The sequence below is a fragment of the Schistocerca cancellata genome, chromosome 10, assembly GCF_023864275.1.
Source record: "Schistocerca cancellata isolate TAMUIC-IGC-003103 chromosome 10, iqSchCanc2.1, whole genome shotgun sequence".
NCBI classification, from domain to species: domain Eukaryota; kingdom Metazoa; phylum Arthropoda; class Insecta; order Orthoptera; family Acrididae; genus Schistocerca; species Schistocerca cancellata.
The window spans coordinates 177,136,571-177,163,454 of NC_064635.1; positions in this window are offsets into that span (position 1 = coordinate 177,136,571).

Genomic DNA, 26,884 nt, shown 5'->3' on the forward strand with positions numbered 1-26,884 from the left:
CGATAAGACGGTGAGCCATCTGATAAGAGGATGGTATTCTACGGGTACATAGGGCAAACTATGTAGAAACTTTTATATGGAACTGAAGATCTATGAGGTGAAAAATTTCCGTCAATAAGAATGCGGTTCTGCCAGAGACAGCAAAGAACGTGAAAGAAAGAACAGTACATTCACCTGTGGTAGACAGAGAGAGGCCAAAGCCCTCCGTGATTACTGAATTTCAAAATCCGTTAATAAGCTCGAGGATACAATATTACTTAAAATGGCTTGTTTTCCTGTCTGTCGATTTGAGTTCTTAATTTCAAAATTACTTGTTTCTGGCAACGTCACCCACGCTATGATCACACGTCATAGTGTGCTGACAGCTCCATTAACAAGTTACTCTCTAATACATATTACCTGAAGATGGGCGACATTGGCCGAAACCGATAATCTATACCGATATACCGTCTGTCCCTCCTAGGAGTCGTAACGCGAATTTTCCTCTAGTGTTTCGGCAGATATTTGCAGTACGTTTTTGCAATGTGTAGGTGCAGTCAGCGCAAACAAATACCGCTCATCATGTCTTTCATGCGACGCTCTGTGTCGATGGAAAGCATCGGTTTGTTTCCCATTACAAGTAAGATGATTTTTAAAGTGGAATCTTGCGTGTTCATTCGATAGAACAGTCCCGTATCAGTACAGAACGATATTCGTTTTATCCATATGTACTGACAGAGACAGTAAAACTCAAAGAATGTTCTTCATATTTTACTATCCCTGTTCATACGTTTTGAAAGAACGAATATCGTTCTAGACTAAGTTCGACCGCCATGTCGAATGGGCACTGAAAATTCCACTTCAAATATCAGTTTCTTCGTAACAGGAAACAAACCGTCGCTTTAACGACGTGTTTGGGCAAACGTCAGATACACGTTACAGAATCTAAATTCCTGATATATGCGAAGTTTCAGAGAAAATGCGCCTTACGACATTTAGGAAGGACAGAAGCATATCATAAAAATACAGGGTGAGCACAAAGAATTGTCCTGATTATAACAGTTTATTACAAAATAACGGTTTGACATAATAATTTACGTTTGATGCCGTTAGATAGGTTAGTGTTACCAGTTTTTTTTTAAGACCACTTACGTTAGTAAACCTCAACGTGTGCTCCCTTGGTAGCTCGGAGAATGTGGAGGCGGTATTTCAATTTCCCCCAGGTGTTCTGTAACACGTGTTCTGTCACAGTACCCACAGCAGCTTGTATCCTAGCCTTCAGTTCGTCGACGTCAGCAACTGGTGTGACGAAGACTCTGTCCTTGATATAGCCCCAGAAAAAAAAAGTCAAGGGGCGTAATGTCTGAAGAGGGGAGAAATGTCCGGATCGGTGAATTGGAAGGAACGGTCCAACACCCTGGTCATCCCGCTCTCCAGACATTACGCCCCTTTACTTCTTTTTTTCTGGGGCTGTATCAAGGACAGAGTCTTCGTCACACCAGTTGCTGACGTCGACGAACTGAAGGCTAGGATACAAGCTGCTGTGGGTACTGTGACATAACACATGTTATGAAGTACCTGGCGGGAACTGGAATACCGCCTCGACATTCCCCGAGCTACCAAGGGAGCACATGTTGAGGTCACGTAACGTAAGTGGTCTTTTTTTTTTAAAAAAAAAAAAACTGGCAACACTAACCTATGTAACGGCATCAAGTGTAAATTATTATGTCAAACGGTTATTCTGTTATAAATCTTTGTAATCAGGGCAAGACTACGTGCTCACCCTGTATATCTATGTCCATAGGCACCCATCGTCTGCAGGTGAGAGAGGCTCCATGGAATCCACCTTCCAGATTCGCCTTCATTTGTGAACTGCAACGTCCAGGGTACAGACGAACACCAGCTCCATTGTGGGCCGGCGGAAGAGGTCTGGCATTTTGTACGTCAAATTTTGGCTCTCTTTCTATGAACGTCGCCCTCTTATGTTAATTCCCACACTCTACTCTACCCGGACGTTGTTTATTACCCGAGGATGAAGCACAACTCTGTCACGTGGATCAGAGGTCACACGAATCATTATTCATTTGGAGGCGGTGTCATAGAACTCATGCATTTTGGGAACTATTTAAACGATCGTCATTGTGCTACTGCGAAGAACCCTAAGTACAATCAGTGCTTTACGAACGCCTTCCACTATCCGCCCCATAGCTGTATTATTCATCGCACGAGATAAATTTGGTACATTGAAAGGTGGCTACACTGAGCCACAGCGCCAGAGATCGCGCCAGAGAGTATTGTTCCGCCGCCTCCACTGGCAGTGATTACTGAGAAGTAGCGGCAGGCAGTTCTTGCCGAGAAGTTGTGGTGGGCACTGCTTGTCGTGAAGTCGGAGTGAGATGTGGTAGTGGAGAGTGTTGTTCCATGTTTTATGCAGTGGTTTGATGGGAGAGATAGCAGATGTTGTTCCAATGGAGATATTGTAATGATCTGAGTGCTTTTCGTCAATATATATGAAGGTAACAAATTCCCTGTTTTTTCTTTTTAATATTTCTGTATCTCAAATCATTACAGGTTCAGTCAACAAAGCATCTGGCTTATGTTCTTGTATTAGAGTGTAATTCTGCTTTCCTTACGCAATTATAGTATTTCTAATTTTCTTTTATCACGTCAGTATAATTGGTATTTAAAAATTCTTGTCTTGTTGAAGAAGAACCGTGCCAGATGTGCGTTGAGTCATACTACCACACACAGAACAGCTACACTTGTGCTTTGTTGGCTTCGTAGATTTTATAGTTGCTGGGGACTTAATTAATTAACTGTGTTAACGAAAATTTTGTTTCATTGTTTCTTGTTCTTCTATGCAGTCAGATTGCGTAATAATACTAGTCAGGGCCAACCGTTTACGAGACTTGCGTAATCGGACATACAGCTACTAAAAGTATTTGCATAATAGTTATTTAAATAAAGCCCCCATGCACGTGGCGACCGCTGCTTCGGATCGTCCCTTGGAATCTTCTGATTGTAAAAATAGTAGACAGTAGTATTGTTGTAGTAATTTGTAGTTTAGTAATTGTAGTCTAGATGCATGTGTAGATTTGGTAATTGTCATTCTTCTAATGGTATTTCATAATTTAATTTTGTTGTCTTGTATACGCGTTTGACAATCTAGTGCAATTATTTCAATTGTTCGTTAATCGTGTTTGAGGGAAAGATCTCGTGTGAATGGTATTGTTGGAGATAAAGAGTCATTGTGTGTAATTTTCGTACAGTGACGTGTTTTGTATGCTTTGTAAATGATTACGCGATCGATGAAAAAGGCAAAAATGATGGATAGTCAGAATGACGAAATTGTTGACATGGCGAACTCGCCAACACAGGAGAACAGTGTGATGAATAATGAAGTGGAAAACAATGTAATAAGTCGGGAAAATAGTCCGGAACCATTTCAAAATTTTTCTCAGTCAGAAAATTCACAGAATACGAGATCAACGATAGAAGATTCTGAAATAGTATCGAACACAGATAGCTTTATGGCTATGCAGAAGGAAGTTAGTTTTGCGGGAAATGTTAGGGGCGAAAAGAATTTCGAACCGGCTAATATGGAGCAGTTGATGGGTGCAATATTAAATCTGGGATCACAGTTGGAATCTAAGTTTAAAACAGAGATGGGAACTTTGCGATCTGAAATTAAAACTGATATGGGAACAATGGGATCACAGTTACGATCTGAATTAAAAACAGATAGGGGAACAATGGAAACACGGTTAGACTCACTGGGATCACAGATGGGAACTTTGGCAACACGATTAGAAACTGATATGGAAACAATGGAAACACGGTTAGACTCACGAATAGGGACATGTTTCAAAAATATGAAAGATGAATTAAAGAAAGAAATCAGAGAAGAAGTACAACCGATTTTGAATTCTCACAATAATAGATTAATTGCAGTAGAGATTAGACAAAGGGAACAGGATAGAGAACAGGAAGAAAGAGATCGCGTGATAGTACAGAAATTTTCAGAGTTAAATTTACAACGTGCAAAGGATAAGGAAGAAATATTTGAGAGAATCGAGGAATCCGTAACAAATGACAGATTAAATAACCTAACACAACAATATGAACAGCTAGCTACCAAATGTGTCAATACTGAAACCTGAGTCGCGACACTTACGGAAGACGTAAATAAACAGAAAGAACAATTAGGTGACTTATCGGAAAGAGTTGAGGAAATTTCAGATAAACTGACAAATCTTAGTTTACATGGGGACAGAGATTCGGATGATACAGCACCATTGCCATTTGCAGAAACCGAAGAGTATCAGAACATAAATAAACATGTTGAAAATCAGGGAAAATTTAATGAACGCGTTAAAAGGGAAGTTGAGGCATTACGAAAGCAAGTCAAACAAATTGAAGGCGAAATCGTAAGAAAAGACGGCAAAAGAAATTTAGAATCACAGATAGCAGAGGGGTTTGAAGAAAGTAATTTGTTTCATTTACGGGATGCAACAGGAGAGCGCCAGGCGCGCGAACTTGACAATAATCGACATTCGTACTGGGACAGACGCGGTAGGTCTTTGTCGCCACGAGGCGAAAACTTTGACTATAAACACTTTTTGACTGTTCGGAAATTTAAGATCTTCCGCAATTCTAAGAATGACATACATCCATGTGCATGGTTAGATCAATTTATGTATGCACTTCCACCAAATTGGCCACTAAGTCACAAACTGGAATTTATGTGTGGATATTTAGAAAACGAACCGGCGACGCGGATGCGCGCACTCATTAGAGATTGTAATAGCCTAAATGATTTTTATCATGCATTTCTATCGGCATATTGGTCCGAAAACACGCAAGACAGAGTCAAACACAGTCTTATTATGCAGCGTAATTTCAAACAGTCTGAGTTCCGCACGCCAGCGGAATATTTTGAAGACATGATTCGAAAGAATCAGTTCCTTTCCAACCCTTATAGCCCGACTGAATTAATTCGCATTTGTTTAACTAAGCTGCCACAATCCATAAGACAAATTGCTTTAGCTGGAAGATGTAAAGACGACATCGAGACTTTTAAGACTTTGTTGCAAGAACTTGAGTATGACAACGACGACGGGACTTCTTGTAACTTTTTCAGTAACAGTAATTACAATAGATTTTCAGAGAAAAGGGATAGTGATCGGAACGGGCGTTATATGGGTAATGTTGACAATGACAGACGTAACAGACAGGACAATAGATACCAGCCTTATGACAATAACAGACGTTCTAACAGAAATTACACAGACAATTATAATAACGGTAATTCGTACCGGAATGATCAATCATACGGAAACAGTAATCGGTATTATCAAGACAGAAATTGTTCAAACAGTAATAGAAATTCTTACTACAGAAATAATCAGGGTAGTAGATACAACAATAATTTCAGAAGTGACAGTCGAAATTACACAAGAAGTAGTTATGCAGACAGACAGGAAAACAGAAATTTTAATAGCAGACACAACCAAGAATTTGTATCTAACAGACAGGAGGGACCTAATTGGCATCCTCCACGTGACAGAACTTCAGAGAGACAAGTGCAAATCGTAGAAATGGATCCGCGAAATGACGCGAATAATCAAAGACGTGACGCAAACAATCGACAATGACTAGCAGCTTCGGCTTCTGGCAGCAATATAGACGGTTCAGAAAGTAATGACACTACGGCTTTACACTACGTACGCCTGGAAGACATGAGAGACATTTTGTTAGACGAAAAGGAAAATAATGTAGACGCATTTTTACATCCTGTTATTGAAGTATGTGTGGGTAAGAATAAGTTCACTGCAGTTTTAGATTCTGGGAGCCCATTGAATGTCATTAGTGAATCAATTTTTCGTATATGTGAAAGAACTATTGCCTGTCCTGTGTTACCTATTTCTAAAACTACAATTCGAGGAGCGATTTCTGGAAAAAGTGTAGAAGTTAAACAACAGACCAACCTAAATTTCAATTGTCAAGGATACGAATTTTCTGCTAATTTTATTATTGTTCCATTACTCAGTACACAAATTATATTAGGTATGGAGTTTCTTAACGCACATAAGGCAATTTTGAACTTTAAAGAAGGAAGTGTGAATTTGACTGTTGCCGGAATGCCGAAATGTTTGAAATTTTTCGAGTGTTTAACAAGATCTGAGTCAGATACAAAATGTTTAAGGTTTCTTACTTCTGATGTTTTCGTTGAGCATTATGACGACAATGTGTTTATTCATGACAATGACAATAGATACAGAGACGCGATGGATGATATAATTAATAGCGAAGAACTAATTAATGAAAAGGTTAAGAAAGCTGAAGTGCCAGATGACGTTGCAAGAGAAGAGCTGCACCAAATTTTGACTTCACATGCTACAGTGTTTAGTCATCACACGGGAACTATACAAGGCTTACAATATTTATTTAAAGTAAAAGAACACACACCATTTCGCGGGAAAACGTACGCTATTCCTTTGGCTTACAGAGACAAGGTTAAGAATGAACTTCAGTACATGTTAGATCAGGGCATTATTGAGCCTGCAGTCAGTCCTTACACTAGCCCATTACACGTTGTTCTTAAAAAGGATGGGTCAATTCGTTTGGTTCTGGATTCCAGACAGATAAATAATATCATCATTCCTGAAACTGACCGTCCACAAAATTTAGATGAACTTCTTCAACATTTTCATGGAATTAAAGTTTTATCCACGATTGATGCAAGTTTTTGGCAAATAGAACTCCACCCTGATTGTAGAAACTACACTGCCTTTTTAGCCTTTGGTAACTGTTACCAGTTTCGGAAATTACCGTTTGGACTTCCTGTATCTTCTGCAGCATTCATTCGTAGCTTAAATGAAATTTTACCTGTTTATCTTCGTGACAATATTACTTCATATGTTGACGATATTCTTATTGCTAAACATTCTTGGAGTGAGCATAACAAAATTTTGGATTCATTATTACATATTTTTGCAAGAGTTGGCATTACAGTGAACTTAGAAAAATCTGAATTTGGTCGTTCTCAGGTGAAATTTCTCGGTCACATTATTTCTACAGAAGGTATTCTTCCTGATCCAGAGAAATTAGACGCTATTCGTAATTATGCTGTTCCTACCACAAAACGTGATGTTCGTAGTTTCCTTGGTGTCTGTAATTTTCTTAGACGCTTTGTTAGATTGGACGATTTGGCCACACCTCGTTTATGTGAACTATCTGGAAAGAAATCTAATTGGTGTTGGGATGAGGAAGCTCAGTCAGAATTTGAACAACTCCGTGATGCTTTAGTTGCTGCTCCACTTCTTTCACACCCGGATTTATCTAAAGATTTTTGTTTGGCGACGGACTCATCATACAAAGGCCTAGGTGCACATTTATTTCAAGAGATAGAAGAAGACGGCGTTGTAGTCCAGAAAACTATTGCATTTGGAAGTCGTGTTCTCTCTAAATCAGAAAAGAATTATTCGATTACGGAACTTGAGGCTTTGCCTGTTGTTTGGGCTTTTACAAAATTTCGGACATTTTTGTTTGGCAGACATACTAAGGTTTACACCGATCATCGAGCTCTGGAGTTTCTTATGTCGACAAAATTAACTCATGGCAGATTGTCACGATGGGCGTTGTACCTACAGGAATTTGATTTTAGTATTGTTTACATACAGGGTTCTTCAAATATTGTTGCTGATGCTTTATCACGTGCACCTATGGGTTTGAAACAAAGTGCTGAAGAGGACTGCAAGGAAAACAATTATTGTTTGATGTATATTCAAGGTGTTGCGTTTGAGAACTTTATTTCGTCTTCACTCCAGGACATCGCTAAGGAGCAAAATAAGGATCCAATCTGGAAGGACATTTAGGAGAAGTGGAGGAGAAAGGAAAGCGTAGCGATCAGACAGTATTATTTAGTTCGCAATGACATTCTTTTTACACGAAAATCGGTCGACAACTCTGTTTGGTTAGTTTGTATTCCTGATGAGTGGGTTAATAAGCTGATTTGGTATACGCATTTCAGTTATGCACACTTTGGTCCCAGAAAATGCTTTCATAAATTACGAGCAAATTGCTACTTCAATAATATGGAAAAACGTATTCGATCTGTTCTGGCCAAATGCAAATTATGTCAAAAGGCTAAGCCGCCAACAATTTCTCACAGAGCACCGTTGTTTCCTATCATTCCAGCGAAATTAAAGGACATGGCTGCAGTTGATTTGTTCGGTCCAGTGGTTCGTTCTACTAATGGTTTTGCGTACATTTTCGTAGCAGTGGAGTTGACATCAAAATATGTGTGTTTTACACCGTTACGCAAAGCAACAGCTCGTTCAGTATCTAACGCTTTCATCAAACATTTTCTTAAAGAAGTGGGTCATGTTGATAAGGTTATATCAGATAATAGATCACAGTTTCGTTCTAAAATTTGGCTTCGTACTCTACGGCGTCGTAAAATTAAACCAATTTTCATTTCACTTTTTCACCCTCAATCTAACGCTTCAGAGAGATGGATGAAGGAAATCAATAAATTGTGTCGACTTTATTGTCATCAGAATCACAGAACGTGGGATCAGTATCTTCATATTTTTCAAAACATTCTGAATGAACTCCCTAATGATTCAACTTCTTTACCACCTATATTGATATTAAAAAATAAAGCACCGACAAATCGCATTTCTGAAATCGTTCCTTTTCCGCCTTCACGGAAACTGCGGCATTCTGATGTTGTGAACATGGCTCTGCAAAATATTGCATCTGCGGCTGCTAGAAGAGAGAAATCAGCTAAGCGTCCTGGTCGTTTAAAAATCTTGTCAGTTGGTCAGAAAGTGTTAATTAAGTCTCATCGTTTATCCCACAAAGGAAAGGGCTTGTGTCGCAAATTTTTTCTGCTTTATAACGGCCCATATAGAATTCGCAAAATTATTCATGATAACACAGTTGAAGTAGAAACTCTTAAATCACGACGCTCTAAAGGAATACATCATATATCTAACGTTAAAATTTTTGTGGAATGATATACTTTTAAAAAATTTTTGTGGAATGACATACTTTCGAGAAACCAACAGTTTACGTAAACATGCAGAGAATACAAGGATACCGCGCTGTGTTTTGGCGGCGGCATATACTCAAAGCAACAGTCAAGTCTGCGCGCCGCACAAGGCAGTCGTTGACCGCAAACAATCACTTCCTACGTCACACGCCTACAGCTGATCGAGCGCTCAGTGCGAATGCACTGACAGCCGTAAACAAATACACAGTCTTTCTCCGAATAAAATCAGTATAAAGCTATAGTGACTTGATGAATTATGTTATTAACATTCAGTATTTTTCAGGATACGGTTCTATAAAATATTTAAGAACTTCAGGTAAATTCTGTGTGTCTCCAACGTTAAGAGGACTTGCTATCGAGAAAATTTCAGAAAGAATGTAATTTCCAAGAAGAAACTAATAAATTAAAAAGGTAATTATTAATTGAGTTTATTTTTCAGGTAACATATTTCCACTTAGGTACGTACTTTAGACGTAATTTGCTGCTCGCGATTACGTGATTCATACTTTGTGCTAATTTCATGTTCTATGAAATTACTTGTGAAGCGATGTGCTTGCGTACATTGACTGATTTTGACAATGATTATTAATGAACTGGATTGTAACTTGTGTATATTATGCATCGCTTGGCTGCACTGCTTTTTCACTGATGTCATATTTTTTATTATGTGCCTGCTGTGCTTATTTATTTAAATTATAATTGTCACCTGATTAATTGTGCTGATATGGTCATGTATGTAAGTTATACTTTGTGATTTATCTGCTTGCGCCCTCATGTTTACTTATTAAGATGACATATGAACATTTATTTGCTTATGCTGATATGATGCTAATGACCTGTTTATTACGTAAGATATATGTTTGCTGTTTAGCGTATGGATTGCATATTTACACATTTCTGTTTGTTGTCATAACTACTCTTTAATTTGGTATATAGCAATGCTGATGTACAGTGTACGAACATAGAGTTTGGGTTACGCTGTGGTATGGGTTACGGATTGTTCGCTTGGCGAAGCCTCGTTGTAGAAATTGTGCTGCATCCACTTGTTGACATTCTGTTCACTACTGGTATATTTACTCGCTGTTGCTTGTTTTGCTTACGCTCAGTGCTTTATATTTTAACATAAGAAAATGAACTGCAGTAATTCGATGAGCTGGAGGTTTTATGGAAGCTGTATAAATTTATGCTAATAGGAAGGAAGCTATCGACATGACATACCAAAACTAGGTTTAGAACATTGACAGTTATTACACTGCATTTTTCGTGAGCAATTGAAATAGGAAGTGACACTTGACACAAGAAATACTCCACATGTTTGCTTCCGTTTGCCATAATTCTTGAAGTGGTGTACACACTGTGAAATATTAGGATCATTCACACTCCGTAATCGTACTTAATTACTGAGAGTTATTCGAACTAAGTCTGTTAGAGGTCATGTATGCATTTCTTTTGTTTATAATTCATAATGAGTAGAAAAAAATGGTTCAAATGGCTCTGAGCACTATGGGACTTAACAGCTATGGTCATCAGTCCCCTAGAACTTAGAACTACTTAAACCTAACTAACCTAAGGACAGCACACAACACCTAGCCATCACGAGGCAGAGAAAATCCCTGACCCCGCCAGGAATCGAACCCGGGAACCCGGGCGTGGGAAGCGAGAACGCTACCACACGACCACGAGATGCGGGCTAATGAGTAGAAGATTTTGGTCATATGGATTACACAGAGGTTGTGTGTTGACATTGTGTCTTCGGATTGTATGGGATGATGAGGTTTGCATTAGGATTTTATCTGTACTTGTTCGATGAGACAGACTAGAGGAAAGAGTTGTTATGGAAGTGAAATGATATTTGTAATAAGGTTTATATGTATCGGCGTACTGAAGAGGTATTATTGAGATTATGTGATGCTAATGATTATTGGAGTTTTGGTGGATAAGAGGTAAAGTAAGTGAGGTGCATTTTTTTTTTGTTGGTCTATATGGAACAAGGAGGATGAAGATAGCAGACTAGAACACTAAAGTGGAAGGAAGATTGTCTACACACACTTTGTTAAATCACTAAGCAGTATGTAATTTTTTTTTGGAGAGAGGAAGTAATTGCATATCTTGGCTTACTGACAGTTGTTCAGCAACCGTACATTTTTATTTGGCTTGGCAAACATTGGTCTTGACATGATGACTATGACGTTGACTTAACTATTATTGACTGTTATACATTGCTGCCACTACTGCTTGATACACATGATGAACATAAAATTTTGACAGAATTGCAGTTACACAGTTAACACTATTCAATTACACAGTAGTACTCAATGTGGATGAAAGATGAGTGAGTGTGTTTTGTGTGTTTTCCTTTCCTAATCCTACCCACCTATTTCCTAAATATTATTTTATTTGTTTGTAGTGGCTTGCACTGACACCCATAAATATTATAGGTTTACTGATGTTTGTGTATTTGCAATAGTTAATATGACAATTATCTGACATCATTTGTGTGTTTGTTATGATTTGTATGTTTAGTGTAAAAGCATTTGTATGTGTATTCAAACTATTGTTCATGCCTGAACTGTCTGATTAGTGATGGTGAATATTATGAACTGTTACTTCTACTTTTTCTACATGATTGGTGCCAATAGGACATGTTTAATTTCTGCTTATAAACTCTGATGAGCAGTGTGATCAGTGATAGTGAATATTATGGACTGTTACTTGTACTTTTTCTACATGATTGGTGCCAATAGGACATGTTTACTTTCTGCTTATAAACTCTGATGAACAGTGTGATTAGTGATAGTGAATATTATGGGCTGCTTCTGCTGAAATAATGTCACCTGATGGTGTCTGCACCTACTCAACATTGCTGGGTGCCACTGATGGACTGCTTCTACTGAAATGATGTCACCTGATGGTGTCTGCACCTACTCCACATTGCTGGGTGCCACTGATGGACTGCTTCTACTGAAATGATGTCACCTGATGGTGTCTGCACCTACTCAACATTGCTGGGTGCCACTGATGGACTGCTTCTACTGAGATGATGTCACTTGTTGCTGTAGCACCTATTCAACATTGCTGGGTGCTACTGCTGTAACTGTCAACTACTTGTTGTGAAAACATTTTATGTGAATATTTGTATAAACTGATTTTTTGTGTATTACTGTTTGTGAAAAGTTATGAAACTCTCACCTGCACATATTTGTCATTGCCGACACTATCGATTGAATTGTTTAACCACATGATATTTGTGTAAACTATTATGTAAAGTCATATGTATGAAAGAATTTGTATTCCTTACTGTATTTTATATATTAGGCTATTGAAAGGTCAGTTCAAAGCCAAAATTTTATCTAGTTATATGATATTTACGTATTAATATTATCTTTTATTTTTGTCTGTATTTTTTTTGACGAATGCTGGCAAAAATACCATCAAATTCTAGCCCGTGGAGGACGGGCATATGAAAGGTGGCTACACTAAGCCACAGCGCCAGAGATCGCGCCAGAGAGTATTGTTCCGCCGCCTCCACTGGCAGTGATTATTGAGAAGTAGCGGCAGGCAGTTCTTGCCGAGAAGTTGTGGTGGGCACAGCTTGTCGTGAAGTCGGAGTGAGATGTGGTAGTGGAGAGTGTTGTTCCATGTTTTATGCAGTGGTTTGATGGGAGAGATAGCAGATGTTGTTCCAATGGAGATATTGTAATGATCTGAGTGCTTTTCGTCAATATATATGAAGGTAACAAATTCCCTGTTGTTTCTTTTTAATATTTCTGTATCTCAAATAATGCATCATTACAGCATCTGGCTTGTGTTCTTGTATTAGAGTGTAATTCTGCTTTCCTTACGCAATTATAGTATTTCTAATTTTCTTTTATCACGTCAGTATAATTGGTATTTAAAAATTCTTGTCTTGTTGAAGAAGAACCGTGCCAGATGTGCGTTGAGTCATACTACCACACACAGAACAGCTACACTTGTGCTTTGTTGGCTTCGTAGATTTTATAGTTTCTGGGGACTTAATTAATTAACTGTGTTAACGAAAATTTTGTTTCATTGTTTGTTGTTATTCTATGCAGTCAGATTGCGTAATAATACTAGTCAGGGCCAGCCGTTTACGAGACATGCGTAATCGGACTACAGCTACTAAAAATATTTGCATTATATATTTAAATTAAGCCCCCATGCAACATACACACAAGGAGATGAACAGGTAAGTACTTGCACGACGTCACAAGAAGGCTTGCCATGAAAATGGGGCAGCGGCATGCGTGGATTATCAACGCCGCATGTGCGAGTTACGGAAGAGTAGGTTTTCCTTAATTTTTTTCTTTCAGAGACGCTTCATGGAAAAGGCGGATTTTATTTTTGTCAATAAATAAATGAATATTCTCCTATGGCTATTTACCCTTCCATATGATGCTGTTTGGCGACTGGGACATCATGCCCAGGTCTCGCACAATGACCCCTGCCCACTTTGCCCGCGAGACCTTTCCTTGTATTCCCTTATATCGCCGGCCGCGGTGGTCTAGCGGTTCTAGGCGCTCAGTCCGGAGCCGCGCGACTGCTATGATCGCAGGTTCGAATCCTGCCTCGGGCATGGATGTGTGTGATGTCCTTAGGTTAGTTAGGTTTAAGTAGTTCTAAGTTCTAGGGGACTGATGACCATAGATGTTAAGTCCGATAGTGCTCAGACATTTGAACCATATATATATATATCCTCGATCCCGGGTTGAAGACCCGCCATCGCTTAAATTTTGATTAATAATCAGCCATTGGCGTCCGGAGTCTTTCGGCACAAGACGTCACTCTAATTCTGCCAATGGCCTTGTCAAAGAGGGCAGAGGAGCTGGCAGAGGTTCAGGGCACTCTCTTGTCCTTGGGGTGGGAAACTGTCCCTAGAGGTGGAAGAATCAGCAATGCTCAACGGCATGAGGATGTAGAAGGCAATAGAAACTACTGCATTAAAGAACACACAACGTCTACCCACAGGACATGTGGCCTGTAATTGAAAAAGTGTCATGATCTCTCCATCAGCAAAAGATTCCGGAATAGTCCCCCATTCGGATCTCTGGGAGGGGACTGTCAAGGGGGAAGTGACCATGAGGAAAAGATTGAATAATCAACGAAAGGATAACGTTCTACGAGTCGGGGCGTGGAATGTCATAAGCTTGAAAGTGATAGGGGAGCTAGAAAATCTGAAAAGGGTAATGCAAAGGCTCAATCTAGATATAGTAGGGGTCAGTGAAGTGAAATGGAAAGAAGACAAGGTTTTCTGGTCACATAAGTTTAGGATAATATCAACAGCAGCAGAAAATGGTATAACAGGAGTAGAATTCGTTATGAGTAGAAAGGTAGGGAAAAGAGTGTGTTACAGTGAACAGTTTCGTGATAGGGTTCTTCTTATCAGAATCGACAGCAAACCAACACTGACAACGATAGTTCAGGTATACATGCCGACGTCACAAGCTGTAGATGAAGAGATAGAGAAAGTATATGAGGATATTGAAAGGGTAATACAATACGGAAAGGGAAATGAAAATCTAATAATGCTGGGCGACTGTAGGGTTGTTGGTTGTTTTGGGGAAGGAGACCAGACAGCGTGGTCATCGGTCTCATCGGATTAGGGAAGGATGGAGAAGGAAGTTGGCCGTGCCCTTTCAGAGGAACCATCCCGGCATTTGCCTGGAGTGATTTAGGGAAATCACGGAAAACCTAAATCGGGATGGCCGGACGCGGGATTGAAGCGTCGTCCTCCCGAATGCGAGTCCAGTGTCTAACCATTGCGCCACCTCGCTCGGTGCAGATGTAGGGGAAAGAGTACATGAGAATATGAGCTTGGGACAAGGAGTGAGAGGAGAAATATTAATTGAGTTCTGTAATAAGTTTCAGCTAGTAATAGCGAATACTCTGTTCAAAAATCACAAGAGGAGGAGGTATACCTGGAAAAGGCCAGGTGACACGGGAAGATTTCAGTTAGATTACATCATGGTCAGACAGAGAGTCCGAAATCAGATACTAGATCACAATACTCAGATCACAATATAGTAATGATAAATAGCCTGAAGTTAAAGAGATTAGTCAGGAAGAATCAAAACGCAAAGAAGTGGGATACAGAACTACAAACAGATGACAAGATACGCTGTAAGTTCTCTAAGATTATAGATACAGCAATACGGAATAGCTCAGTAGGCAGTACAGTTGAAGAGGAAAGGACATCTCTAGAAAGGTCAGTCACAGAAGGTGGAAAGAAAAACATAGATACAAAGATGTTGACTGCGAAGAAACCATGGGTAATACAAGAAATACTTCAGTTGATCGATGTAAGAAGGAAGTACAAAAATGTTCAGAGAAATTCAGGAATACGGAAATGCAATTCGCTGAGGAATGAAACAAATAGGAAGTTCAGGGAAGCTAAGACGAAATAACTGCATGAAAAATGTGAAGAAATCAAAAAAGGAATGATTGTCGGGAGGAGTGACTGAGCATATAGGAAAGTCACAATAACCTTCGGCGACATTAAAAGCAAGGGTGGTAATGTTCAGAGCGCAACGGGAATTCCACTGCTAAATGCAGAAGAGAGAGTGGATAGGTGGAAAGAATATACTGAAAGCCTCTATGAGGGGGAAGATTTGTCTAATGTGATAGAAGAAGAAACAAGAGTCGATTTAGATGAGATAGCGGATCAATATTACAATTAGAATTTAAAAGAGCATTGGAGGACTTAAGAACAAATAAGGCAGAAAGGATGAATAACATTCTATCAGAATTTCTAAAATCATTGGGGGAAGTGGCAGCAAAACGGCCATTCACGTTGGTGTGTAGAATGTATGAGTCTGGCGACATACCATCTGACTTTCGGAAAAAAATCATCCACATTATTCAGAAGGCTGCAAGAGCTGACAAGTGCGAGAAATATAGCGCAATCAGCTTAACAGTTCATACATCGATGGTGCTGACAGGAATAATGTACCGAGGAATAGAAAAGAAAATTTAGGATGTGCTAGATGACAAACAGTCTGGCTTTAGAAAAGGTAAAGGCACCAGAGACAATTCTGACGTTGTGGTTGATAATGGAAGCAGACCAAAGAAAATCAAGACACGTTCATAAGATTTGTCGACCTGGAAAAAGCGTTCGATAATGTATAATGGTGCAATATGTTCGAAATTCAGAGAAACAGAGGTAAGCCTCAGGGAGAGACGGGTAATATACAACATGTACAAAAGCCAAGAGGGAATAATAAAAATGGACGACCAAGAATGAAGGGCTCGGATTAAAAATGGTGTGAGACAGGGATGTAGCCTTTCGCCCCTACTTTTCAATCTGAACATTGAAGAAGAAATGATGGAAATAAAAGAAACGTTCAGCAGTGGAATTAAAATTCAAGGTGAAAAGATATCAATAATGCAGTTCGCTGATGACATTGCTATCCTCAGTGAAAGTGAAGAAAAATTACACGATATACCGAATGGAATGAACTATCTAATGAGCACAGAATATGGATTGAGAATAAATCGCAGAAACACGAAAGTAATGAGAAGTAGCAGAAATGAGAAAAGCGAGAAACATAACTTCAGGATTGAAGGTCATGAAGTAGATGAAGGAATTCTGCTACCTAGGCAGCAAAATAACCAATGACGGACAGGGCAAGAAGGACATCAAAAGCAGACCAGCACTGGCAAAAAGGTCATTCCTGGCCAAGAGAAGGTTACTAGTATCAAACGTAGACCTTAAAAAGAAAGAAATTTCTAAGAATGTACACCTGGAGTACAGCATTCTATGGTAGTCAAACATGGACTGTGGGAAAACCAGAACAGTAGAGAACCGAAGCATTTGAGATGTGGTGCAACAGGCGAATGTTGAAAATTACGAGGACTGGTAAGATAAGGTATGAGGAGGTCCTGCAAAGAATCGGAGAGGAAAGGAATATGTGGAAAACACCGTCAAGGAGAGGGGACAGGATGATAAGACACCTGTTATCGACAGGGGATCTCGATTCCGTATTTCTAGATTTCCGGAAAGCTTTTGACACAGTTCCTCACAAGCGATTTCTAATCAAGCTGCGGGACTAAGGGGAATCGTCTCAGTTGTGTGACTGGATTCGTGATTTCCTGTCAGGAAGGTCACAGTTCGTAGTAATAGACGGCAAATCGTCGAATAAAACTTAAGTGATATCAGGTGTTCCCCAGGGAAGCGTCCTGGGACCTCTGCTGTTCCTGATCTATATAAATGACCTGGGTGACAATCTGGGCAGTTCTCTTAGGTTGTTCGCAGATGATGCTGTAATTTACCGTCTAGTAAGGTCATCCGAAGACCAGTATCAGCTGCAAAGCGATTTAGAAAAGATTGCTGTATGGTGTGCAGGTGGCAGTTGACGCTAAATAACGAAAAGTGTGAGGTGATCAACATGAGTTCCAAAAGAAATCCGTTGGAATTAGATTAATCGATAAATAGTACAATTCTCAAGGCTGTCAATTCAACTAAATACCTGGGTGTTAAAATTACGAACAAATTCAGTTGGAAAGACCACATAGATAATATTGTGGGGAAGGCGAGCCAAAGGTTGCGTTTCATTGGCAGGACACTTAGAAGATGCAACACGTCCACTAAAGAGACAGCTTACACTACACTCGTTCGTCCTCTGTTAGAATATTCTGCGCGGTGTGGGATCCTTACCAGGTGGGACTGACGGAGGACATCGAAAGGGTGCAAAAAAGGGCAGCTCGTTTTGTGTTATCACGTAATAGGGGAGAGAGTGTGGCAGATATGATACGCGAGTTGGGATGGAAGTCATTAAATCAAAGACGTTTTTCGTCGCTGCGAGATCTATTTACGAAATTTCAGTCACCAACTTTCTCTTCCGAATGCGAAAATATTTTGTTGAGCCCAACCTACATAGGTAGGAATGATCATCAAAATAAAATAAGAGAAATCAGAACTCGAACAGAAAGGTTTAGGTGTTCGTTTTTCCCGCGCGCTGTTCGGGAGTGGAATGGTAGAGAGATAGTATGATTGTGGTTCGATGAACCTTCTGCCAAGCACTTAAATGTGAATTGCAGAGTAATCATATAGATGTAGATGTAGGTGTAGAAATAAGGGAATGACCTCCATGTTAATGGATGGAGCAGCAGAGGGCAAAAACTGTACGGGAAGACAGAAATTGGAATACATCCAGCAAATAATTGAGGAACGTAGGTTATAAGTGTTACTCTGAAATGAAGAGTTGGCACAGGAGAGGAATTTGTGGTGTGCAACATCAAACCAGTCAGAAAAGTGACGACATAAAAAATATGTTCTACATCTCCTCCTAAACTACTGAATCGATTTCAGCCATCTTTGAAAGACTTACAACTTATTGTCTGGAAAGAAGTGCTGCAGAAGTGATGACTACTCCACATTGGGACTGGGGTTCAAAGGGATGGACATAGGAGATGGACAGAAAAGGGTGGGGGGGGGGGGGCTGGATGGACAGAGGCAGGAGCAGGAGGTGACAGAGGGAGAGAGGGGTAGAATGAGGAATGAGTAGATGGACAAATGCGAGAGGAGGAGGGGATGGAGAGAGTGAAGGAGGTAGGATGTGGAAAGAGAGGAGGGAAAGGGACAGAGAAAAGAGGTAGGAGGAGATGGTCAGAAAGAGGGGAGAGGAAGGCGAGGACATGTGCAAGAGGAGATGGTCAGAGTAAGGAGAGAGGAGGCGATGGCCATAGGGAGGAAATGGACAGACAGGGGAGGAGGATGAGGATATAGGGTTGAGCAGGAGGTGGAAAGAGAGAGGGGGTAGGAAATGGCCAGTGAGAGGTGGGAGGAGGAGTTGTGTGCAATAGATTGGACGTACACGTGTGTGGGGGAAACTGCGGGTCAAAAGCTAGTGTGTAAATAAAAACCAGCGATCGACTGACAGGAAAATAAGCCTTTTTGTTCAAATAAGGATTATGAATAAGTTCCTTCTGAGGAATATAGCCGGCTGGTGTGGCCGAGTGGTTCTAGGCACTTCAGTCTGGAACCGCGCGACCGCTACGGTCGCAGGTTCGAATCCTGCCTCGGGCATCGACGTGTTTGATGTCCTTAGGTCGGTTAAGTAGTTCTAAGTTCTAGGGGACTGATGACCTCAGATGTTAAGTCCCATAGTGAGGAATATAAAATATTAGTCACTACCTTAAAATAAGGGCACTGGTCGATTTGGAGCTCTGCTGAAGGTGTGGACTGGTTGGAGGCAGTTGTGAGGCTGTCCGCCACTGACAGTGAAGTGGTATGTATGTCGCAGGCCGCTGTGTGGATTACGTACTGTAAGATGGGTTGAAGAGGAAACAGAACAGAATACCAGTAAGGAGCTATCACGTTTGGACATTTCAACGACCACATGTGAATGAAGTTGCTCGGTTTGTTGGTGTATGAACGTGGACTGTCCAACGTTTCTACTGGTAACAGCTCGCCACTCGCAGCCGTGTAACACAGCATAAGAGAAGTGGTCCTAAAAGAACTTCAACTGCCAAGGCCTTGGGACGAGTGATGGGCCCTGTCAAGGATAAGCGGTTTGATTATATCAGTAAATGCGGGTTCCCTCAAGAAGTTCCAGAGCGAATGTTACGAAATGATCTGCATGAAATGCACATTACGTGTTCGGTACTTTACAAAAGACCACAGCAACACACAAAGCTGCACGTCTTCAGCGGGCCGAGCGACACAGAAACTGGCCAGTAACTGGCTGGAGGCGTGGAGTGTGAGTCGAGATGGCGTACCAAGTTCCCTGACAGCTAGCAGCGCTGTTGCCAGTTTTCACTCTACGAAGCGCTAACAGCTACAAGCTGAAACAGGTGCCGTCTACAGAGTTACGACAACAGTGAGGCGTTGTTATAGAGACGTCTACATAATCGCGTTACTAGTTGAGGTAAGCACGCGAAGCTACTGTTCCCAGACCGCTACAACTGTCAGGGGTCAACCTAAAATGCATCATGGCGCAATGAGACGTTTAGCTCACAATTTTTGGACGATGCACTTCAGGCCAGTGGTGTTTTAGCAGTGTTTCGCGTACCACGACCTGTTACTGCGAACATTTACCGGGACGTAAGTCAAAATTTTCGACATTGCCCTTTTTTGTACATCTTCATGACGACTCTGGTGTGAATACTGCCATCATCCAAGATGACAACAGCCGTTTTCAGAGGGCTACACGCATGCATTCCTAGTGTTACGAACGTTCAGCACCACTTTACACTTTGATTGGTCCGCTAAATCACCCGATCTCGGTCCCATATAGAAAGACTGAGACCTTCTGCCACTGTGGGTGAGACGTCGTAATCAACGTACTTCGCAGAGTGATAGCTCTATGGAATCTAATCATCAATGAGTGGCTTCAGCTGCATATTGTTGTTTCTGTTGGTATTGTCTTCATCTTGGAGACTGGACTGACGCAGCTCCCCATGCTACTCTATCCCGTGCACGCCTCTTCATCTCCGAATAACTAGTGAAACATCCTTCTGAATCTGCTAACTAAACTCGTTTCTTGGTCTCCGTCTATAAGTTTTACGCCCCACACTTCCCACCAGAACTAAATTGGAGATCCCTTGGTGTTCCCGATGTGTCGTATCAGCTGATCCCTTCTTCTAGTCAGGTTGTGCCATAAATGATCTTTCTCCCCACTCCCATTCAGCATCTCGTCGTTAGCTACAGGTGTGCCCATCTAATCTTCAACATTCTTCTGTAGCACCACAATTCGGACGCTTCTATTCACTTCTTGTCTAAACAGTTTATCGTATAAATTCTACTTCCATACATGGCTACATTCTACACAAATACCTTCAGAAAAGACTTCCTAATGTTCAACTCTATATTCGATGTTCACAAATTTCTCTTCTTCTTAAACGATTTTCTTGCCATTGCTAGTCTTACATTTTATATGCTTTTTACTTCGCATCGTCAATTATTTTTATGCCTAAAGAGCAAAACTCGTCTGCTTCTTTTAGTGTATCGTTTCCTAATCTAATTCTCTGAGCGTCACGTGATTTAATTTTACTACCGTACATTCCATTATAGTATATCCCCCTTTCAACACATTGTCCATCCGCTTAACACCTCTTTCAACACCTTTACCGTCTGTGACAGAATTACAACGTCATCGGCAAATACTCTAAGTTTTTATTTGTTCTCTCTGTACTTTAATTCCTAAACCAAATTTTTCTGTAGTTTCCTTTACTGATTGCTCAATGTACAGATTCAGTAACATCGGGGAGGGGCTACAGTCTTGTGTCATTTCCTTCTCGACCACCGTTTCTCCTTCGTGCCCCTCGACTCCTATAACTGTCGCCTGTTTTCTGTACAACTTGTAAATAGCCTTTCGCTTCCTGTATTTTACTCATCGTATCTTCTGAATTTCAAATAGGGTACACCAGTCAACATTCTCAAAAACTTCTCAACTGCATACGGCACACGTAACGCAATTTGCAGACACACTTCATCGGCGTGTTGAGCCCATTAATAAATCTCGACGCGGTATTACCGTGATTCGTCCTGGGGTGAGTAAGTTTTTTTATCAGACTGATAATTTTTATGTGCACAACGTTTGTTCTAATCGACTGCTAATGTAGTATTATACGCTAAGCACGCAATGACTAGGTACTTGTAACTGTAGATGTGACCAAACTTCAGGAATATCGATTTTAATTATGACGGTTTCATTTAATCCTTGATGATCTGAGTCCATTTCGAAGCACTGCGGTGCTTGCGTTTCATGCTTATCGGGAAAACGTGAATGAATTGATTTCCTGAATTGATCAGATAAGGGCAAGCATGCACTTTGGTAACAGATAATGTGATCTCGATTTTTTAAGGACAAGCTCTTCTATCGCTGAACCGGTGATTATCAGAGATAGCTCTAAAGTACGAAGGGCGTTCAATAAGTAGTGCTTCAGCCTTTTCTTCTGAAATCAGGTTTGATTTATTCAGGATTCCAATACACCATATTATTCGGCCTCTTTGGCAACAGAACTATTTTTCAACATAATTTCCGTTCAATGCGACGACTTTACGCCACATTACTGAGAGGTCCTGGATGCCTGCATGGTACCACTGTACTGGTCGATGTCGGAGCTAACGCCTTGCTACACCAATAAAGCCCCCGTCATGCACTGCTACCCGTGGAGTACATCAATGATGCATCATGCACTGGGCCAAACAGATGGAAGACGTAAGGTGTGATGTCTAGTCTGTATGGTGGATAAGGAAGAAAAGTCCAATGAAGTCTTGTGACTCCTCTCAATTGCACAGAGCACTGAGGTGTTTGGTTGTGATCCGTCCATCAACTCGATTTATAGTGTCCGCGCGATCCAACATTGCAAGGGTCATAGATGTGTACAGGCCGGCCAGCGCGCGGGAGGTGGGAGAGGTTGTTGTGATGACGACGGAAGCCTCGCCCAACGACTCACCGTGCTTTTGTTCACTGCCAGGTCTCAGTAGACATTCTGCAAGCGCTGCTCTTGCTTTCCGCAAAAAGAAACGCAATGAAAAGTCTCAGCTCAGAACGCGTTACAGACGCCTTTTTGAAGACTACGTATAGCGCCGTCACCTATCGGAAATTCATGAAACTATAGAGGTTGAAGCGGGATTTCTCACAAAATATTACGCATTTTTTTCAGTCGAAATTGGCCGAGGAAAAAGGTGTTGCATTACTTATTGAACGCCCCTCCTAGCATCGTACGATAAATACGCAAATGAATGGTTACTTGTATGTGTAGTAGGGACAAAAATTCAGAAACATCAGTTTGTAAATTTGTTTCATTTAAACCATAATGTTCTCAGTCTTTTTCGAAGCACTGTGATGTTTTGGTCGAGCGCTTATCGCGCAAACGAGAGTGAATTCATTTCCAGAACTGGTGAGATAAGGGCAAGTGCGCACGTTGATAACAGATAATGTGATGTCAATCTTTTAAGTACAAGCTGTTTTATAGCTGAACCGGCGGTTATCAGAGATGGCTCGAAAGTAAAACCACACACAATTCCTCTCAGAATGTTGTGGTATCGAACGAAAGGAGTGTCGCAGCTAAGTACCATCCAAAATCTCGTTAAATGAAATCTTAAGACTTTATAGCCACCCTGTTGTTGTGATCTTCAGTCCTAGAATGGTGTGATACAACTCTCCACGCTACTCTATTCTGCGCAAGACTTCCCTTTTGCATAACAACTGCAACCCACATGCATTTGAACCTGGTTATCTATTAAGCCAGCTTTTACCCCTCTCACTTCCCTCTGTTATCAAACCACCGGAAAAATTGGGCCTGTTGGAGCACGGGAAAGGCGAACATGTTCCCCTTTAAAAGACGCTGATAGAAAAGCGGAGAATGTGCTGCCTCAGCTGTCTTTCCTCCTTCATCGCCAAAACTTTTGCATGAGAACGTATCTGCGCTCTTGCCACAGAACATTGTAAATCTTTTTACCCAGTTTCTCTCTGTAGTTGAGGCTTCATACTCAACATCTCCCTCACACTGCCACTGCCTATACAGGGCGTTCAAAAAACTGTTGAATACTTTGAGAGGTGAATGCAACTCTCATCTTCTGGTGGAGTATGGGACTATGGCTGTTCAATGTTCAATAAAAAACAGTACCAATCGCCGTTGGATAGGTTTATTTCTAGGCAACCAGGCCTAAACTGCTCCAATCCAGTACCCTTCGTGTTACAAATATAGCAGTGCCTTTAACTGATCTCGTAATAGCTATTAGGATACCAGTTAAAGGCATTGCTACACTCCTGGAAATGGAAAAAAAGACACATTGACACCGGTGTGTCAGACCCACCATACTTGCTCCGGACACTGCGAGAGGGCTGTACAAGCAATGATCACACGCACGGCACAGCGGACACACCAGGAACCGCGGTGTTGGCCGTCGAATGGCGCTAGCTGCGCAGCATTTGTGCACCGCCGCCGTCAGTGTCAGCCAGTTTGCCGTGGCATACGGAGCTCCATCGCAGTCTTTAACACTGGTACCATGCCGCGACAGCGTGGACGTGAACCGTATGTGCAGTTGACGGACTTTGAGCGAGGGCGTATAGTGGGCATGCGGGAGGCCGGGTGGACGTACCGCCGAATTGCTCAACACGTGGGGTGTGAGGTCTCCACAGTACATCGATGTTGTCGCCAGTGGTCGGCGGAAGGTGCACGTGCCCGTCGACCTGGGACCGGACCGCAGCGACGCACGGATGCACGCCAAGACCGTAGGATCCTACGCAGTGCCGTAGGGGACCGCACCGCCACTTCCCAGCAAATTAGGTACACTGTTCCTCCTGGGGTATCGGCGAGGACCATTCGCAACCGTCTCCATGAAGCTGGGCTACGGTCCCGCACACCGTTAGGCCGTCTTCCGCTCACGCCCCAACATCGTGCAGCCCGCCTCCAGTGGTGTCGCGACAGGCGTGAATGGAGGGACGAATGGAGACGTGTCGTCTTCAGCGATGAGAGTCGCTTCTGCCTTGGTGCCAATGATGGTCGTATGCGTGTTTGGCGCCGTGCAGGTGAGCGCCACAATCAGGACTGCATACGACCGAGGCACACAGGGCCAACACCCGGCATCATGGTGTGGGGAGCGATCTCCTACACTGGCCGTACACCACTGGTGATCGTCGAGGGGACACTGAATAGTGCACGGTACATCCAAACCGTCATCGAACCCATCGTTCTACCATTCCTAGACCGGCAAGGGAACTTGCTGTTCCAACAGGACTATGCACGTCCGCATGTATCCCGTGCCACCCAACGTGCTCTAGAAGGTGTAAGTCAACTACCCTGGCCAGCAAGGTCTCCGGATCTGTCCCCCATTGAGCATGTTTGGGACTGGATGAAGCGTCGTCTCGCGCGGTCTGCACGTCCAGCACGAACGCTGGTCCAACTGAGGCGCCAGGTGGAAATGGCATGGCAAGCTGTTCCACAGGACTACGTCCAGCATCTCTACGATCGTCTCCATGGGAGAATAGCAGCCTGCATTGGTGCGAAAGGTGGATATACACTGTACTAGTGCCGACATTGTGCATGCTCTGTTGCCTGTGTCTATGTGCCTGTGGTTCTGTCAGTGTGATCATGTGATGTATCTGACCCCAGGAATGTGTCAATAAAGTTTCCCCTTCCTGGGACAATGAATTCATGGTGTTCTTATTTCAATTTCCAGGAGTGTATATTTGTATCACGAAGATTCTGGATTGGAGCAGTTTAGGTCTGAAGATGACGTAGTGTAACGTCGAAAGTGGTTGCCTAGAAATAAACCTATACAACGGCGGTTGGTATTGTTTTTATTGGACTCTCAGAGGTGGTAGTACTCAAAGAACCAAGAAAAATAACTCTATTAAATGTGAGTCCTGAAGTGCATACCTTTCTGCGATGAACACGTGTTTACAGGAGGTGTTCAACGTGGCATCCATTCATGACAATCCACCCTCTACCCTCTGGCATAAGGAATGATGCACGCTGTGAAGTATACGTGGTGGTGATTGTACCTGCTGGCACACATTGAAGACGCGACCCTCTAGTGTCCGCACATCCTTGTTTGGCGTGGCGTAGACCATTTCCCTCAAGTGTCCCCATAACCAAAAGTTTAGAGGATGTAGGTCTGGGAAACTAGCAGGTCAAGGTGTACTGCCCCCCCCCCCACTCACCCCTATCCCCCCCCCCACCCCCCACCCCCGGCCTCAGAACAGTCCAGCGATCCTGAAATGTCTGCGTCAGATGTTCGCGCACTTTGTGACGAACGTATGCACGAACCACATCTGTATTCGGTGGTGCAATGACACGCCCTCCAGGAAGGTAGACAATACATTAAATGAGAAATTCCAGATGCTACCTTTGTGGTATCATGTATGGCTCTATTATTCCATCGCCAAGTACGCCTGCCCATACGTCGATTGAGAATCGGTGCTGATACCCTCATTCCAGAATTGCTTGGGGATTTACATCTTCCATACATACCATCTATCTATCTTCTCAGCTATCACAGGCCCTGTAGACCACGCGTTGCACCAACGATCTGCTTCCACCGCCTTCTATCTCTCGCAGCCTCTTTCAACCCTGCGGAAATTCCTAATGCTGCGATGTCCTTCTCCATGTCATCTTTCCACCTTGTACGAGGTCGGCCCAATGGTCTTGATGCCTGGAGAGTTCCTTCAAATGCTTTCTTGGCGATTCTGTTGTTTTCCATTCTGGCCACATGTCCAGCCCATTGCAGTGTCCTACCTTCTAATTTATGGATGATAGTGGGTTGCTTCAGTAACTGATAAATTTCATTGTTCTTTCGAATTCTCCATGCGCCATTCTCCAACACAGGTCCCCAGATTTTTCTCATTACTTTTCTTTCGAAAACATTCAGTTTTTCTCTTTCATTCTTTGTAAGCGTCCAGGTTTCTGAACCGTATAGTACTATGGGGCAGATAATAGTGTTGTATATTTTCATCTTTGTGGTGATTGATAAAGCTTTACTTTTGGGCTAAAATGGCTCTGAGCACTATGGGACTTAATATCAGAGGTCATCAGTCCCCTAGAACTTAGAACTACTTAAACCTAACTAACCTAAGGACATCACACACATCCATGCTCGAGGCAGGATTCGAACCTGCGACCGTAGCGGTCGCGTGGTCCCAGACTGAAGCGCCTAGAACCGCTCGGCCACCCCAGCCCTTTACTTTTGAGTGGGTTGCTTAGTGAGTACAGACATCTTGAACCCCGAGGCTATTCTTTCATTTATATCCATTGTTTTGATATTTTTACTGTTGAAACGTGATCCAAGGCATTTAAACTGGAGAACTTTCCTGAATTTAGAATGTTGGTCAATTTCAAAGTAAGGATTTGGGTTTATGACTCGACCATTATCTCTTGTGA